At 42.8% G+C, this 17,586-nt stretch overlaps 1 protein-coding gene across 2 annotated transcripts in view; it reads left to right on the top strand.

The window, feature by feature from the left end:
• Nucleotides 1–17,586, top strand: part of LOC121288687 (probable G-protein coupled receptor 153) — a 174,962-nt gene that overhangs the window by 76,882 nt on the left and 80,494 nt on the right. Inside the window, exon 1 of one of the 2 annotated variants that reach the window (XM_041207421.1) lies at nucleotides 3,340–3,724. The exons of the other annotated variant lie outside the window; for it this stretch is intronic. The gene's annotated coding sequence lies outside the window, so the exon portion shown is untranslated. Of the gene's footprint in view, nucleotides 1–3,339; nucleotides 3,725–17,586 lie in introns of those variants that run through there. 2 annotated transcript variants of the gene reach the window in all.

Genomic DNA, 17,586 nt, shown 5'->3' with positions numbered 1-17,586 from the left:
GCGTTATTAGTTTCATGACGTTATGAGACCAGTTTGCAATTGGCTGCTCAGCCTGTTGATGGCGGGTCACATTTCCCATCATCAGACATTGGGATCCTCATTGTAATACATTAGCATATCATTATAAGACCAGCCTGCCAGACCCATCCCCCTGCTGGATCGCCTGCCCATGTCGTCGGGAAAACACGCTGACGTGTTTCACAACAGCAAGTAAGATGTGCACCTGGCGGGCTGCACTTCGCTCAGGACTTCAAGGTTTGTTTGCCTACCTTGCTTTGGTCAGCACTCGCAGTCATCAGTGCCAGGTTTCACAGACAGCACATCACTTCTAGGGGGGCTCACGCATAGGTCCCTACCTACCAGATCAGCTGTATGTGGGTGCCTTTTCAACAGCTGCAGGGCAAGGTTTTACCTGGGGAAGGGGGAGAAGTGGCCTCAGGCAAGGGAAGAGGCTGCAGGGTGAGGGCTGTACTGGGGAAGAGGATATCACAGGGTGCGTGTGGGGGCACATGTTGATCTGCACAAGTGGCTTTAAGATGGTGAGGGCTGAGGAGGCAGATTCCAGATGAGATGAGGCCAGATGGACATGTGAGGGTATGTGCGTGAGAATGGGTGGTGATGTCCCTTGAGCTGACAGTGAGTGAGAGGTCAGTGAGTGTATGAGTTTAGAGTGATGAGATGGTTGCCACACCCTGGCTGCACAGATGAGACCATTCATCCTCTATCTGCATTGGATGACCATCCTCTTCTTTGCAACATTGGCATTGACCACCGCTGCCACCACCTGCCATGCTGGATTGGTGATGCCATTGCTCGTCCTGCGGCCAGAGCAGGGTTGGAGGACATCACAGCAGGTCTCCATGGTGTCCAACTGGCATTCCAGTAATGCATCATTAAATCTAAGGGCTGCAGTCTTTTTGCCTTTCATGGATGTCCTCCCTGCAGTAGCCATGGGTTGGAAGCACTGAGAGGTGTGCACGCGGCTGGACTTTAAATATGATGCCTGGCGTGATGAAATGGCAAGGTGATGGCGTGGCGGGTGAATGGCAGCCCACTCGCCATGGAAACGGTGTGTTTCCTGCGAATGCATAAGTAATGTGGAGGGTTTGGGGCAATGCAGCCTGAAAACCCACCATCGCGGCCGGCGGTTAAAACACCCTTTTACCCACCCACTACCGCACTTAGTGCAAATCTGGGAAGATTCAGCCCATTGTCTTTCTGACTTAAAGGCAGGAGGGCTGCCCACTCCAGTGAAGCCCTATGCACAGCTGATATAGTGACACAAAGATGAATCCACATTTCAATGGTCTGAGCAGGATGGGGTCATGGGGGCAAGAAATTTAGATTCATTCAAGAGAGAGTAAGGTGACATGATGAGGAATGTAATAAAAACAGAAAGTGCTTTAAAAACTCAGCAGGTCTGGCACTATCTGGGAAAGAGAAATGGAGTTAACGTTTCAAGCCCGTATGACTCTTCTTTGGAATTGGAGAGGGGTAGAAATGTGATGGGTTTTCTGCTGTTGAAAAAAGGGGGGGAAGGGTCAGGTGGAGCAAAAGGGAACATCAGGAATAGGAAGGTGGGGGTCATCTTGCGGACTTCCGGTCGCTTGCCATTCAATTCACCATTTGCTCTCAGGCCCACATTTCTGTCCTGGGCCTGCTACAATGCTCCAGTGACCCTGATTCAAGCTGGAGGAACAACACTTTATCTTCCAATTAGGCAGTTTACAGCCTCCTGTACTCGATATTAAGTTCAACAATTCAGACCATGAACTCTACCTTCCATTTTGATTTTTTTTTCTCTATCTCAACTGCCATTCTTTATCTTGTTTTTGCTTCCAGAGAACAGTGACCTTTATTCTGCTGTTAACACCTACTCTGGATCAATGCTTCATTTCTTGGCTGCATTTGCTGCCCACTTGGTGCATGCACAGTTGTACTGTTTTACTCTGTGATGTCATTACGAGTGACGGAGATCAGAATTCATGTCAATTATACTTTTCAGTTGCTTAGACACTCATGGGCCTAATATTTTTATTTGTAATGGAAAATAAATGAATGCAATGTATTTTTAAATTAAAACGACAGTGGTCATCCATCCAGTAAAGTAGCAAATCTCTATGTAATTGCATCATTTTCTAAATATTTTTTAAAGACTGGTTTTGCTGGTACTGTGTCTCTGGCCAATGATGTTGTTGGTATTCTGTGCATGTGTGGACAAGTGTGCACACGCAAATGGGTATCAGCAGCCATCTTGTGTGGCCATCTTGCATTAGCAGAAGGCAGTGTTGTTTTTTTACCACTCACCTTGCTTTTTGCTCCATAACATCTTTGTCATTTAATCTGCCCCGCCTGTTAATGTATCCCCTGACCTCTTTTGCTCCACCTGAACCTCCTCCCTTATTTCAACAGCAGAAAACCCTTCACATTTCTACCTTTCTCTAATTCGGAAGAAGAGTGATATTGGACTCGAAATGTTAACTCTGTTTCTCTCTCCACAGATGCTGCCAGACCGGCTGAGTTTTATCTGCACTTTCTGTTTTTATTTCAGACCTCTGGCATCTGCAGTATTTTGCTTTTATTTTGAAGAGGCGTGTAGTTTTTATATTAAGGTTCAGCTACGGCTGGTTGAATGGCTTCTATCACCTGTGTCTATCCTGTAATTTTGCATCGGATTATATAAAATATTCAGCCCAACAGGTTCATGTTGGTCCTTGTTTCTACACCAGTGTCTTCCCCACCCCTCCTCTTTATTTAACCCTATCACTTTGATTCCTTTCTCCATCATGTGTTTAGCCAGTTTCCTCTTCATTACATCAATGCTTTTGCTTCAGCTATTATGCCCTATGGTAGCCAGTTCCATATACTAACCACTCTCTGGCTAAGGACATTTCTCCTGAATTTCTGATTGGATTTATTAGCCACTATCATATTTACCATCCCTAGTTTTGGTCCCCCTTTCCCTTATAGTAGAAACAGCTTTTCCACTTCATATCAAAATCTTTTAGAATCCTAAAGACCTCGATCAGGTGACATGTTGCCATGATTGGATTAACAGACAGTGGGCAGGTAGGGTATTGGGAACGAATGCTTCACTCAACGCTTCTCTTGTCAAATGCCTCGTCCTGTCTTGGAACACTCATGAGAAATGCTAGCTCTGATGTTAATCAGCGCTCTGAAGACCAATTTCCACAGTAAGTGAACAGGGAAAGCCCTGTGAATGAGTGCGAAGTGCGTTTCTCGAGCATGCGCTTAATAACATTTAAGGGAAAAACTCCCCTTTAGCGTAGGTTTGAGCTTCACTCTATTCCACCCCCCAACTACTTGTCGTGACTCCACAATTACCAATAAACCTTGCCGATCTCCTCCTGATTGCAACCGAAATAGAACTTGCGAAGGGAGGGAGGGAGAGAGAAGGGGAATCACAAATGTCCGGGCTCGTCCCCGGTGCATTTATTTGGATACACGTATGTGTACGAAATGAATGACTGAGTGATTGTAGCGATTGGAGTGAAAGCGCGGGGCTGCTGCTGCTGCTGCTCAGAAACACGGTACGTGTTGGGTTGATTCCAACGGGATAACACATTGCTCTGTGAGATGGATCCCTGTGCGCCACTCTACTAGTTGGGGAAATATTGGATCTGCGATTTGTTATCTGAAGGAGATAAAGGCGGCTGACCGTGGCAAGCTGGAGGTCTGCACAAGCTGAACTAACTCTCTGGAGGTATGTTGGTATGCTTTTATCTAAAATGTCAACAGTTCTCCTTTCCCTCCCCCTAGTTTGCGAATCGTTGTGCAGAACTATTTTTGCACAAGGGAGAAAGATTCCAACGTGAAGTTCTGGAAATGAAATATTTAAATGCATTTTGGAGAGAGGAAAAAAAAATGACCGCAAATTTTTGCTCATTTAAGATTGCTGGGGAACTGTTTTGAGAGATAATCGGCCCCTTCCAAAAATGTATCGAATGCAGAGTTGATTCAGCAAATTAAATTCAGTGAAACGAGCAGATAAATTCAGTTTGTTTTTATCTTAGATAAATACATCTTGTAATGTCTTAAAATAATAGACAACAGGGCTGGAAGAGGGCAGTTGAGTATTTGTAGAAACCGCAGATATTGCATATTAGTGTTCACCTCTGGAAATAATTGCAATTATAAGGTAGCAATATTTATTGAATAGAAAATAATTTGGAATTTATTGAACGTTCGCGGTATTTAAATGTTTTGAGTTTTTAAACTGAAACGAGCCTTTCTCTTTTGTCCTCATTATTTCCAGTTATTAATATTTCATTTTTTTGTGCTTTCTTATCCAATGGAACTCCGCACCCTTCAGAAATTAAATGAAATTAGCTGAATCAGGTACCCCCCCTACGCGTGCCCGAGCTCGTGTGCGCGCGTTAAGCTGGAAGGCACGCCCCCGGATCAGCCTGGTTTTCACTGTTATTGGTCTTGAGGTTCGTGTCCGCGGTTTTCGTAAACGAGTACGCGCTCCGGTAATTTGTGAAAGTGCGCGCGCACCAGGCAGATCCCATCCCTTGGCTGTGGTCCTTCCATGACTAGACCAATCTGGACAGGTAAGGAACTGGTTAAAGGAGTCCAGGCCTCTCGCTCCCCCTCCACTCTTCTTTAACACTTAATAAGCAGGTAAATAATTGCATTTGTTGTGATTTGCACCAGATGAGTGCAAAAGGGAAGAATTTATAAGACAGGTGCCCACAACCATCCACTTGCCCTGTTGCAAGGAAGATGAGAGCTTTAGGTTGGTGTGATTCGCTGATTCATAGTGAATACCCTTTCATTCAGAAATCTATAATCATATATGTTGATTGCTTAATTGTAATGTCCACTGGCAGACCAGAACTGAGGTTAAGACCTCCCAGTCCAAATACTCCTCATCCAATCTAGCCCTGGAGTTGATGATTTCTACTTTCGGAAGGTTTCACTACTCCTCCAATTCCAACCTTCTGTTCCCTGAACCCCACTCTCCCCACCCCCCATCCCCACAGACACTTCTGTTATTTCCAATCTGCATCCTTGAGTTCCACCTTACGCAGCAAATTCCAAGTCATTGTGGAGTCTATATCCTTGCCTGTACTAAGTCCGGCTTACTCACCACTCCAGATATCACTGCCATCCACAGGAGCTCGTTCCCTTGCCGCATTGATTTTAAAACTCTTTTCTGTGGGTATAGATCCCTCCCTGGCCTCACCCTACCTTAATCTGTAACCTCTACATCCTTGCTTGCACCTTTCTCAATTATGAGCCTGGACTCCTCTGCAGCTACCCTTCCCCTAACTTCATTAGAGTATCAGAGGCTTCATCTCTGGAATCCTCTCCCTATATCCTCCTGCCTTGATACATCGCTACCTTCTTTCAAAAGTTCCCTCGAAGCCTGCCTCTTCAAACATGCATTTGGCCATCTTCTTATACCACCTAATTCTGTTTGGTGTGCAATTAATACCTTTGTGAAGCAGCTTGAGATGCTTTGCACTATTAAAGGTAATATATATACATTGGAATTGATATTAAAGTTATACTTCCCATTGCAGCTAGCCCTGAAGTTATTACATTCAAGCCCATCTGGCACTGAATCAATAGCCCCCAGTCTGTGACATTGAGTTAATAGCTCCCAGAGCATCGAACATTAAAGTTAATATCTCCCAATGCATGAGACACTGAGGTTAACACTTCCCACTGTACCAGACTGAAGTTAACTCCTCCTTGTACAATGGAAATCAAAGGTAAAAGCCAGTTGCTGAAGTCAATATGTTAATTCCTCAGTGCAATTGGTATTGTGGTTAATAGATTCCAGTGAATCAAGGCTGTAATGTTGGATCTGTCATGTTGGGTACCGGCTTCTGGCAACTAGCATGGTTAATACTCACTGGCATCTCAGGTTGCAATTTTGTATTGAGAACCATGGGTGATGAATCAAGGTACGGAATGAAGAACAGCACTGAAGGTGAGAAGAATAAAAGGGAAGGAAAGAAAAGTCAGAAGGGAGTAACACCAAGCTCGGGTTTTCATTTTAGAATGGAAGAAAGATTGAAGCAGGTAAGGAGGTTTGGGCAGAAATGAGTAGAAGATGGTACAATAGGTCTTTGCTGCAATACATTTGAGGAATCAGCGATGATTGTGAGATGACATAGGGTAGAAGGTGAGATTGGTCAAGCCACTTTATGGTCCTGGGGTTAACATTCAGGTTGGAAGATGTCTTACTCGATCTTTTTAAGATCTCTGAGGAAGGAGGTTTCAATGGAGTTGTGACCTGAGGCAAAAACAGAAAGAGAAAATGAAATCAATGCTCACCAAACCTTTGCTTGAAGTCGGTGCACTGAGTTGTGATGATGAGACCCTGAGTTGTGATGTGTTATTGTGTGAACAGCTGTGTTTCGACATGGAACTCACCAGCTAGGAAACACCTGCTTGGTTGGCTGGTAGGAGCCATTTGACAGGTTGCATTAGTCATTGTCACTGGGACAATTCAGGCTCTGCCTGCAGAGCACATTATGCAAAAGCTGAATGGAATACTTTCTGATGTAAAAGACACTATGTAAACTACTGTGGGCATCCCTTGAGATGTACATGATGGGATACTGTATAAATTGTCAAAGCAAATCCTTGAGGTATTATTAAAGAAAGCTGCAGAGCGATACCACTTTGATAGCCATTGCAATATACGATATAAATTGTTCAGGGTAGCCCTCTCTCTCTATGTATACTGTGATACTATACAAATTGTTCAGGGTAGCTATCTCTCGAAATGGCTTGGGTGCTCCTCATTTATAAGATCCTTACTGCCTGCCTGTTTAGCCTTGTTTCTCACAAACTGTATTAATTTTATCATTGTCAGCTCAGCTGAGTGCAGCATTTCAGAGTGTCTCTGGAGATAAGTGCACAGTGTCTTCAGTGCTTGATTCTGTGGCTTATTGGCTATGGAAGAGTGTTTCTTGCTGAATTCCAGTGGATGGACGGTGTTGAATGGGTGGAACTGCAGAGTTAGCTGATTGATCAGCTGTTGCAGTAGCTTCTGGTTTTGTCAAGGTGACAAAAGAAGTGTGGTACTGGACAAGAATTAGGCAAAGAATTCATTGCAGTGAAGAGTACAGTCAGCTGAGGACTTTCAGTTATCTGTCAATTGCTATTCTCTACTAGTGCAGCCCCTTCCATTGTAATATATATATTACTTGTAATACCTGTGTATGTTATTAGTTAAACTGATAGGCCACTCATCATGATGGTTGAAATCATTTTATTGCATTTGGTTCTGGTCACCAAAAGCAAAGTAGTCGATCAAATGATAGATGCCTTGAAGAATAAGGACCCAAGGCTTCTGTCGAGGGTCTGATTCATGAGGGAAAAACGAGAGAAATTTGTGCTTTTCACCCTGGAAAGGAGGAATTAGTCAGGTGATCTTGTATCGGTAGATAAGATAGTTCAGGGAATGGAAAAAGTAAACCCAGAATTTTACTTTGCAATAAATTGCCAGAGTGGAATGAGGGAGCACAGACTCGAATTAGAAAACATTAGAAGTCCCAAAAGGCTTAGTGCTGCAGAAAGCCTAGAGGATATAGACCATACAGGGGTGAAGTAAGAATGGAAAATAGGAAAGCAAAGAGAGGATACAAAAAAATATTGCCAGGTAAAATCAAAAAAAAATCCTGAGGTATTTTACCAGTACACTAAGAGCAAGAGAATAACTAAGCAAAAGGCAGGGCCTATCAGAGATGTACATGGTAACTTGTGCGTTGATGCAGAAGATGTGGGCAGGATTCTCAGTAAGTTCTTTGTCATGGTCTTCACTAAGGAGAGGACATTCTAGTTAAGGAGGAGGAGTGTGAAATATTAGATGCAATAAGCATAACGGGAGAGGAAATACTGGAGAGACTGTCATCCTTGAAGGTGGATGCATCACCAGGGCTGGATGGATTGTATCCCAGGCTGTTGAAGGAAGCCATGGAGGAAATAGCGGATGTTCTGAGGATCATTTTCCAATCCTCACTAGGTACAGGTGAGGTCCAAGAGGATTGGAGGTCTGCAAACGCTGTTCCATTATTTAAAACGGTGCGAGGGATAGGCCAGAAAATTATAGACCGGTCAGCCTGACTTTGGTGGTGGGCAAATTATTGGAACCAATTCCAAGAGACAGGATAAACTGTCACTGAGAAAGGCTCAGATTGATCAGGGATAGTCAGTGTGGCTTTGTTAGGAGAAGAACATGTCTTAGTAACTTAATAGAATTTTTTGAGGAAGTAACAAGGAGAATTGATGAGGGTAGTGCAGTGGATGTTGTCTACATGGATTTCAGTAACAATGACAAGGCCCCACGTTGCAGACTGGTCAGGAAAGTGAGACTTCATGGGATATAAGGGAAGGTGGCAGGTTGGATCCAAAATTAGCTCAGTGACAGGAAACGAAGGGCAATGATCAGTGGATGTTTTTGCGAATGGAAATGGCTTCCATTGGTGGTCCACAGGGCTCAGTGTTGGAGCCCTTGCTGTTTGTTGTATGTGTTAATGATTCAGACTTAAATATGGGAGGCAGAATTGGAAATTTGCACTTGACACAAAAATTGACCGTGTAGTTGATAGTGAAGAAGATAGCTGTTGACTCCAGAATGATATCAATGGTTTGGTTGAATGGGCAGTGAAGTAACAAATAGAATTCAATCTGGAAAATTGTGAGCGGATGCATTTGGGGAGGGCAAACAAATCAAGGGAATACTCAATAAACAGGAAGTTATTGGGAAGGGTTGGGGAAGTGAGAGACCTTGGCGTGCATGTCCACAGGTCCTTGAAGGTGGCAGGATAGGTGGACAAGGTGGTAAAGAAAGCATATGGAGTGCTTTCCTTTATTGGATGAGGTATTGAATACCAAAGCAGGGATGTAATGATGGAACTGTATAAAGTGCTGATTAGGCAACAGCTGGAATTTTGTGTACAGCTCTGGTCACCACATTACAGGCTGGATCTTTCGGCATGTTAAAGGATGAGCCTGCTGAAATCCTTACTCTCGCTTCTGTTACCTCTAAATGTGACTATTCCAATGACCTCCTGGTCACCTTGGCTGCCCAAACCTGCATCAAGTCCCATTCAAGCATTACCCTTATGCTTGTTCATCTACATTGGCCCCTAGTGAAGCAATATTACATCTTCAAATCTCTGAATGGCCACATTCCCTCCATAACGCTAATCTTCTTCAGCCCTACAATCCTCCAAGAGGTTTGCACTTCTACAACTCTGGCCTCTTGCGTATCTCATTATAATTGCTCCACCAGTAACGGCTGTACTTTTAGCTGCCAAGGCCCTAAGCTCTACAATTTGCTCCATAAACCCCTCTACCTAGCTAATTCGCTTCCCTCCTTTAAGTCGCTCCTTAAATCTCACTTCTTCAACTTTCTTAAAATCTTCCTTTGGTGGATCAGTGTCAAATTTTGTTAGTTCACATACCTGTGACATGCTTTGAGATGTTTTAATGTTAAAGGCACTGAAGTTGTTATGAAGAGGGAGGCTGGCCACATACTATGAGACTGATTCATGCTCACGATCCACAGGAAGAGCTGTCCGATTCAAAGGAGGTATCTGACGGAGAAGAGCTAAAACTCATCCCCAGAGGGAAGGCCTTAAATCAAAGATTGTCAGCACCGGCCCCCTTATACATTCCCTACTGGTCAGTTGTAGGATAACATTAACCCAGGAAGGGTGAAGGCCAGATTTTTCTTCTGAATGATTCCAGGTCTTCTAACTCAACCACCATCAAGAACAATATCTTTATTTCTGAACTATTACCATCATTTTTCAATATGCATGCATTGAGGAGTAATAAGAGGGGGAAAAAGAAAGATTTGCATTTATATAGCATCTTCCGTGAAGTTCAAATTCTCAAAGTGCTTTACATTTTAAATATCTTTTAAAGTGCAGTCACTATTGTAATATAGGAAAAGTTGCAGCCAATTTGCACCCATTGAGGCCCCACAAACAGCAGTGTGACAATGATCAGATAATTGTTTCAATGATCAATCTGTCCTTGTGTAAAAGGAGTGAACGCTGCTGACATTTTTCTAACGAGTTGCATTTTATTTTCTCTCCCCGCTCTGCACCATACTTTATTCTTAGCTGAGGAGGTGGGCAGAATGACCTTTACTCAATCCTGTCAGCCAGTGCCAACTGCAGTGTCAGGTACTTGGAGGTATACAAGAATAGCTATGGTTAACAAGAGACATCAAATTTTACAGCACAGCAGGATACCATTTGGCTTTGAAGGAGCAATTCACTTAGTCTCATTCCTTGACATTTCCCTTGTGAAATTGAAAAAGTCGTCTTCAAATATTTATTCCTTTAACTTTTAAAAGCAATTTGACTGCTGTTTCCATCACTGCTTCTTATGGGGATTACATATCTTAATAACTGTGTAAAAGAACTCTCTTAATCTCTTCCTTCATTATTTTGGTGTTCTTCAATTGATCTCCTGCAGGTATTAGCTTGTTAATCAGTTGAAATAGTTTCTCTTGATTTACCTTTTATCAGCACCCTAAATGAACACCTGAACACTTTCATCAGATCACTTCTAACTCTCTGATCTAATGTAAAGGTCCTCAATTTCTCCAGTCTTTCTTTGTAATTAAACTCTCCCATCTAGGAATATAAGAACAGTAGGAGGCTATTCAGCCCCTCATGTCTGTTCCATCATTCAATTAGTTTGTGGCTGATCTGCGTCTTAACTCCATCTGCCTGCCTTGGGTCCACATTCGTTAATACTCTTGCTTAACAAAAAAAAGACCAGTTTCTGTTTTGAAACTTTTCATTGACCAAGCCTCAACAGTTTTGTGGGACGGACATTTCCACTCCCCTTTGTGTGAAGAAGAATTTCCAAACATCACCCTTGAATGGCCTTGCTCTAACTTTTGAGGTTATGATCCCTGTGCACACCACCAGATGAAATTGTTTCTCTCTGTCCATTCTATCAACTCCTTTAATCATCTTAAACACATTAATTAGAACACCCATTAATCTTCTATGTTCAAGGGAATCAAATCCTACTCGGCAATCATGATTTAAGCCTTTTAGCCCAGGTATCATTTCTGGGATTGTTTTTTTATTTTCTATGGGATCTGGGTGTCACTGGCAAGGCCAGCATTTATTGCCTGTTCCTAATTGCCCTTAAAGACAATGAAATCTCATATAATTGCCCTTGACATCCTTTCTGAAGCAGGACACCCAACTAGCTCTTTCCTCTTTCCCTGTGGTAAATAGTTTGACCTCTGTTTTCTGACAAAAGCATGCCTGGAAGCTCATGAGACACTCTGATCAAAGCTCCTGTGTGCCATCCCTTGGAACAGTGCATTGGAACTCAACTCCTGTGCTTCAATACCTGAGTGCAGTTATATAGAGGACTCTTTTATTCCTGCTTTTAAAATTGATCTTTGTCCTGGCTGTGGGGCTGATAGTAATGGCTTCAAACCTGATTTTTTTATAGAATTTCATGCCTTTCTCTACAAGCTGTTAAATGTCACACAGTAGCAGAGTGAGGAGAAATCTAACAAGACACTAGCAACCAATGAGAGAGCAATTGTCTTTTTGTTAAAAATGATAGAAGTGCATGCATTTCTATAGCACCTTTCACAACCTCAGGACATCCCAAAACACTTTATAACCAATGAATTATTTCTGAGGTGTAGTCACTGTTGTAGGAAATGTGACAGCCAATTTGCACACAGCCAGCTCTTGCAAACAGCAATATGATAATGACCATATAATCTGTTTTACTAATGTTGGTGAAGAGATAAATCTTTGTCCGGACATCAGGAGAACTCCCCTGCTCTTCTTCAAAATAGTGCCATGGGACCTTTCACATCCATCTGGGATGGAAGATGGTAGGTCATCTCATATGAACTTCAGACAGTGCAGCACTCCTTCAGTGTTGCAGTACTGTGCCAGCCCAGGTTTTGTCATAAAACAGCAATTTCCTGTTTAAAATCTTCTGTTTCAGGAATTTAAACTCAATCAATTCTGGTTTTTGATTGTTTTTTCCCCTCTGCTGCTCACCCAGCTCCCATCTCTCCTCTCCTGATGACTTTTAATGGGAATGGATCTCCAGGTCATTCTTCTTGTATGAGCCAAAATTGGCAGCTTTGATCCTTAGCTTGTATTTGTTGACTTAGCTGAGGCTTTCAATCCCTGCATGTCCTTGCCCCTCCCAAGCTCTCATTTCTTCCAGCTCCACGAGCTTTGGGGATTTCTGCACTCCTCCAAATCTGACTTCTTGAGGATCTCTGATATTAGTCACTTCACCATTGGCAGCCAAGCCTTCAGCCACCAAGGTCCTGAGGTCTGGACCTCACTCCCCAAACCTTTCTGCCTCTCTACCTCTCTTTCCTCCTTTAAGACATTCCCTCACATCTAGCTCTTTGACCAACCTCTTTGTCACCTGCCCTAATATTGCCTTTTGTGGCTCAGTGTCAAATTTTTGTTTGATAACGCTTCTGTGAAGCATCCTTGGGATGTTTTATTATGTTAACTAAATACAAGTTGTTGTTGAGATGGTAATGAATGTGGTCCATTTGGCCACTGCTCTGAGGTTACAGCGAATGTTGGGAATGGATGCTCTTATTGATGAAATTATAAGTTATTCCACAAGAGTTCAAGGGAATTTATTTCCTTTCATAGGAATTGAACATTCGATAAGAACAATCATTAACCATTATCTCTCATATACAATGATGACCATTACTAATAATAATTACTCTTATACTTGGACATTTACACAAAAACACATTGCTGGAAAATTCACCATGTCACAGGTTTCAAGCTTGGGGGCCAGTGGGGTGGAGGTCAGCTGGACTACCAAGCCTAATGGAATTCTGAAGTATCTATTCTGACACCTTGCCTTTTTCACCTATCTTTCATTCTGGCCATGTGAGAATGTGCATGTTTTAACGTATTACTTCATCCAATTTGCTGGATGTCAGTTTTGATGAGAACTTCCCAAAGCTTCACCTTGATTGAATTGCCAATAAAGTCATTTAACTGGGGACTCTCTTATGAGAAATTAATGTCCCTGAATAGGAACTTTACACAGTGACCCCTGAAGGAGTCACTTTCTGAATTAGATTCTCACCTTGATGATCAAAAGATGTCCATAAGTATTTGGTAGCTCCAAAAGATGAGTGAACAAGGTAGTTCATGGCCTTACCAGTTATAATACTGGCTGGCTGGAATCCCTTTTACTAACCAAAGATCGAAATGAGAAACATTGAAATGATGGTGTTGGTCAGAGATAAGAGAGAGATCATCTAACATGATAAGCTTTTCCTTATTTCATGCCCAGGAATGTGAAGGAGGTGTTTGATTTACCTCCGCAAGGACAGATGCAGTATTCAAGTTTGGAACATATGAATTAGGAGCAGGTTTGGCCCTCGAGCCTGGTCCTCCATCCAATAAGATCACGGCTGATCTGATTGTGGCCTCAACTCCACATTCCTGCCCAGGCCCATGAAATGAAGAGAACTGGATTTTTCTTGTGTTAATCAAGCAAGCTAATGTAAAATAATAAACTCTTTCCTTGCGAGAGGAAAACGCATGCAGCATTTTGCTTCTAACTACCAACCAGTAATAATTGCTTGAAAGTATACGTGCAGACGTTGAGTGAGGCTTGTCAAAAAAGTCCTGCTACATTCCACAAAGGCTTTACATTAAGAAATAGGTCATGTCTGAGGAATTTTTTATTTTACCAATCTGCTTGCAACTGATCAAGGAGTTATATAATAATCTCATAGAAACATTGGTCAGGATTTTACAGTCCCTCCCGCCTGGTGGGATATTACAGTCCTGCCAAACTGAATGGAGATTTAAATAGCTTGCCACATCTGCTGGGGGTGGGGCGGGGGGGAGAGACACTGCGCTGGGGCAGTAAAATTCCGGCCGTTGGGATGGAAAGGTAAGGAAGAGAAAAATCAAATGAATTACAGGGGATTAATTTGGGTACAATTAAGGAAAGTGATAATTGATGTAAAATGATCACAGAAAGGCATAGCCTAATTCTAATCCAAGAGCAGCGGGATTGTGTCCTGGCCATTTCTTTCTTTGTTAAGCATCACAGTTAAAACCACAGTTAAATAGCCTCACTGTTAGGCTTTCACCAGAAGAATCGTAGAATCTTACAGGAGGTCATTTAGCCCATGCAGCCTGTGCCAGTTGCTTAAAAGATCTGTGAAATTAGTCCTACTCTCCTGCTCTTTCCTTTTGCAGGCTTCCCTTTTTTTAAGCATTTATTCAAATTTCTTTTGAAAGTTACTGTTGAATCTGCTTCCACAACCACAATTCCAGATCATAACAATTCACTGTTTATTTAGGAAAAAATCTTCTCATCTGTCGCCTCTGGCTCTTTTGCCAATTATCTTACATTTGTGTCCGCTGGTTACCAACTTTCCTGTTGGTGCAGATGATTTCTGCTTATTTACTCTTATCAAAACCCTTCATAATTTGGAACAACCTCTATTAAATCACCCCCTCAGCTACTCAAAGCAACCCCTCAGCTGAAGTATCTGAGAACAGGCACAGCCTGTGTAACAGTAGAGAGTTGACACCTTCGGGAGGGAAGAGGAGAGAGAGGGAGATTTTCTTACAGCAATAATTTGCATTTATAGAGTGCCTTTAATCTAATAAAACGTCCCAAGATGTTTTATGGGAGAGTTATAGGATAAAATTTGACAGAGCTATATGAGGAGATATCAGAGCTTGGTCAAAAATGTAGATTTTGAGGAACATCTTTAAAAGAGGCACAGCATCAGTCTCAGTGGGCAATTCAGGGTCTGGCTGGCACTTTCCATTTGAAAGGTGGTATCGTAGCTTTAAATGTGCATGCGCATTTTCAGATGCTCCATTGAACCGTGAGAGATTGAAAGTGCCTCCTCTACTAGAACACGGCTCTCTGAACAATAAACAACATTGAATGAAAGGAATGGCCGGGACACAGTCCTGCTGATACTAATTACAGTGAATCTGTACCTCACTGTAATCATGTTACATCAATCATCGCTTTGCTTAAAGGTATCCCTATGAATCCACTTTATTTTACTTGTTTTTATTTCCCTTGTCTTTTTGTCCAAATGTTCTGGTGTGATTATTTTATGCCGCTGCCTGCTTTTCTTTTAAAGTCAAGAAAATCTCTTCAGAAATTATGTATTTCTTAATGTAGAGCTTTTGAGGAGTATAACAGGGTTTCTGCAGCAAGCCTAGAGCATCCTCTAATGCAAGAGCAGATTAGCCTCCTTCTTCCCAGTTCACTAAAAATAGATCCATTGCCTTCTGCTTTTCATGTTGTTTTCATTGTGTTATAAAGTATTCAGCATCATGGTTTTGCACAAAACATGAAAGCCATGTAATGAAAATATTTTTAAGTTAGCTTTTTAAATGAATAGTTCTGCTCTTTTCAGAGATGCTCTTCAATATTTTAGCATTAAAGGCCTTTGTTCAATGGAGATGCTTTTATGAATGAGAGACACCACAGTATCTCAGTACTATGGTGCCTGTCTTACAGGTATTGTTATTGATGAGATGCTTTTCAGTATTTTAGTACAATGGGGCCTTGTCTTGCGTTGGTGTGCTGTTATTGGTGAGATGTCCTTCAGTATTTTACTACTGACAGTGGATCTCACAGACTTGCTTATGATGAATTAAATGAGGTGCTACTTCATAATTGCAGAAGTGCTATGATGTGGAGATGAACAGTATTATTTTGCTGTTAAGGGAAGCTGTTCCTATTTATCCTATCCCCAGTGTTTTAATTGCTGTAAGTTGGTGCAGTTGGAGATCGGCTTCAGATTAATAGCTATAGGTGAAGGAAGTGTGCAGGTTGGTAAGTGCTTGTTAATTTCCACCTTGAGGTCGGGGGAAGTGAAAAGTGGCTTTCTCTTCTTTATATTTTTGACAGACCTGAATTTTATGGCGTGGGTGCGGGCGCTCAGCACTCCTGACGTTTTTTAAATTTATTTACAGTATGTGGGCATTGCTGGCTAGGCCAGCATTTATTGCCCATCCCTAATTGCTGTCAAAGGTGGTGGTGAGCTGCCTTCTTGAACCACTACAGTCCCTGTGGTGTAGGTACACCCACACTGCTGTTAGGGAGAGAGTTCCAGGATTTTAACCCAGCGACAGTGAAGGAACGGAAGTATGTTTCCAAGTCAGGGTGGTGATTGGCTTGGAGGGGAACTTCTAGATAGTGGTGGTCCCATGTGTCTGCTGCCTTTGTCCTTCTGGATACTGGCGGTCGGGGGTTTGGAAGGTGCTGCCTAAGGAACCCTGGTGAGTTTCTGTAGTGCATCTTGTAGATGGTACACACTGCTGCCCCTGTTCGTCGGTGTTGGAGGGAGTGAATATTTGTGGATGGGGTGCCAATCAAATGTGCTGCTTGTCCTGGACGGTGTCAAGCTTCTTGAGTGTTGTTGGAGCTGCACTCATCCAGGCAAGTGGAGAGCATTCCATCACACTCCTGACTTGTTCCTAATAGATGATGGACAGGCTTTGGGAAGTTAGGAGGTGAATTACTCAGTGCAGAATTCATAGCCTCTGACCTGCTCTTGTAGCCACAGTATTTATATCACCAGTCCAGTTCGGTTTCTGGTCAATGGTAGCCCCCAGGATGTTGGTAGTGCAATGAAAAAGATCATGATGACGATGGGAGGGGTTCCTGAATGTTGGCAGCCCACTTGACTTCAATTAAAGGGCCAATTTAGGCAATTAAAGACAATGCATGGCTATTTTAAGAGGTCCATGCATTTTTATGGGCTGAATAGGCAGGCAGGAAATGCACAATTTGCACTTTCTCAATCCAAGGCAAGATATAAGGCTGAGGATAGAGCAAAGAGTGTGGAGGTGGAGCGTACATTTCTGGTTTAAACCTGGACTCTCCTGTTTGGCTCTGTGAACCATAAATCTCATATTTTCTGGTGGTAAGGAGGCTTGTCCTTAAAGAAGCATTTACAGACTGCCCATAGCACCATTAAGTTAGCACCTCAGCAATCCAGAAGGTTAAAAATGGGGATTGTCATGTCAGGTGGAGACTCTTCCTTAGATGAGAAGGAGTGGGGGAGAAGGCCAGCTGCCCAGAGCTATCATCATGTTTGCCCACCAGAACAAGCAGAAGGGTTTGAAGGCCAGGAAGCCTTGCAAGAGAGAAGGTGCCAGTGGAGGTGCCATTACCCTGCTAACCCAGAGTTAGATACAACCATCAGGGCATGACCGAGGTGCAGTGCAGAAGAAGGTTCTGCCTCTCGAGAGATGGTGACTTCCATCAGTGAGATGGTAGGGCCTCGGGTCACATCCAATTCTGGTGGGCACCCATGTCTGTGCCGCTGAAAGGGTCCTGTAGGAGATCTCTGTGGTGTGTCACCATCTGCAGTACACAGCTGCATAAAGCTGGTTGTGGATGCACACTTCAGAAGGGCAAATACCTTCACACATTTCTGAACAGATGAGGTAGAGCATGCAAGAGAATTTGCACACTTCCCAAAGATTCGGGGTGCGGTCGGTTAAACCCTGAGGTTCAAGGCATCTGATGGGAGAGCCTTTGTGAATCATTAAAGGCTTC

Source organism: Carcharodon carcharias, chromosome 15, assembly GCF_017639515.1.
Source record: "Carcharodon carcharias isolate sCarCar2 chromosome 15, sCarCar2.pri, whole genome shotgun sequence".
Classification (NCBI taxonomy): Eukaryota; Metazoa; Chordata; class Chondrichthyes; order Lamniformes; family Lamnidae; genus Carcharodon; species Carcharodon carcharias.
The sequence above is the reverse complement of the archived record's forward strand: the minus strand, read 5'-3'. Positions and strand labels throughout refer to the sequence as shown.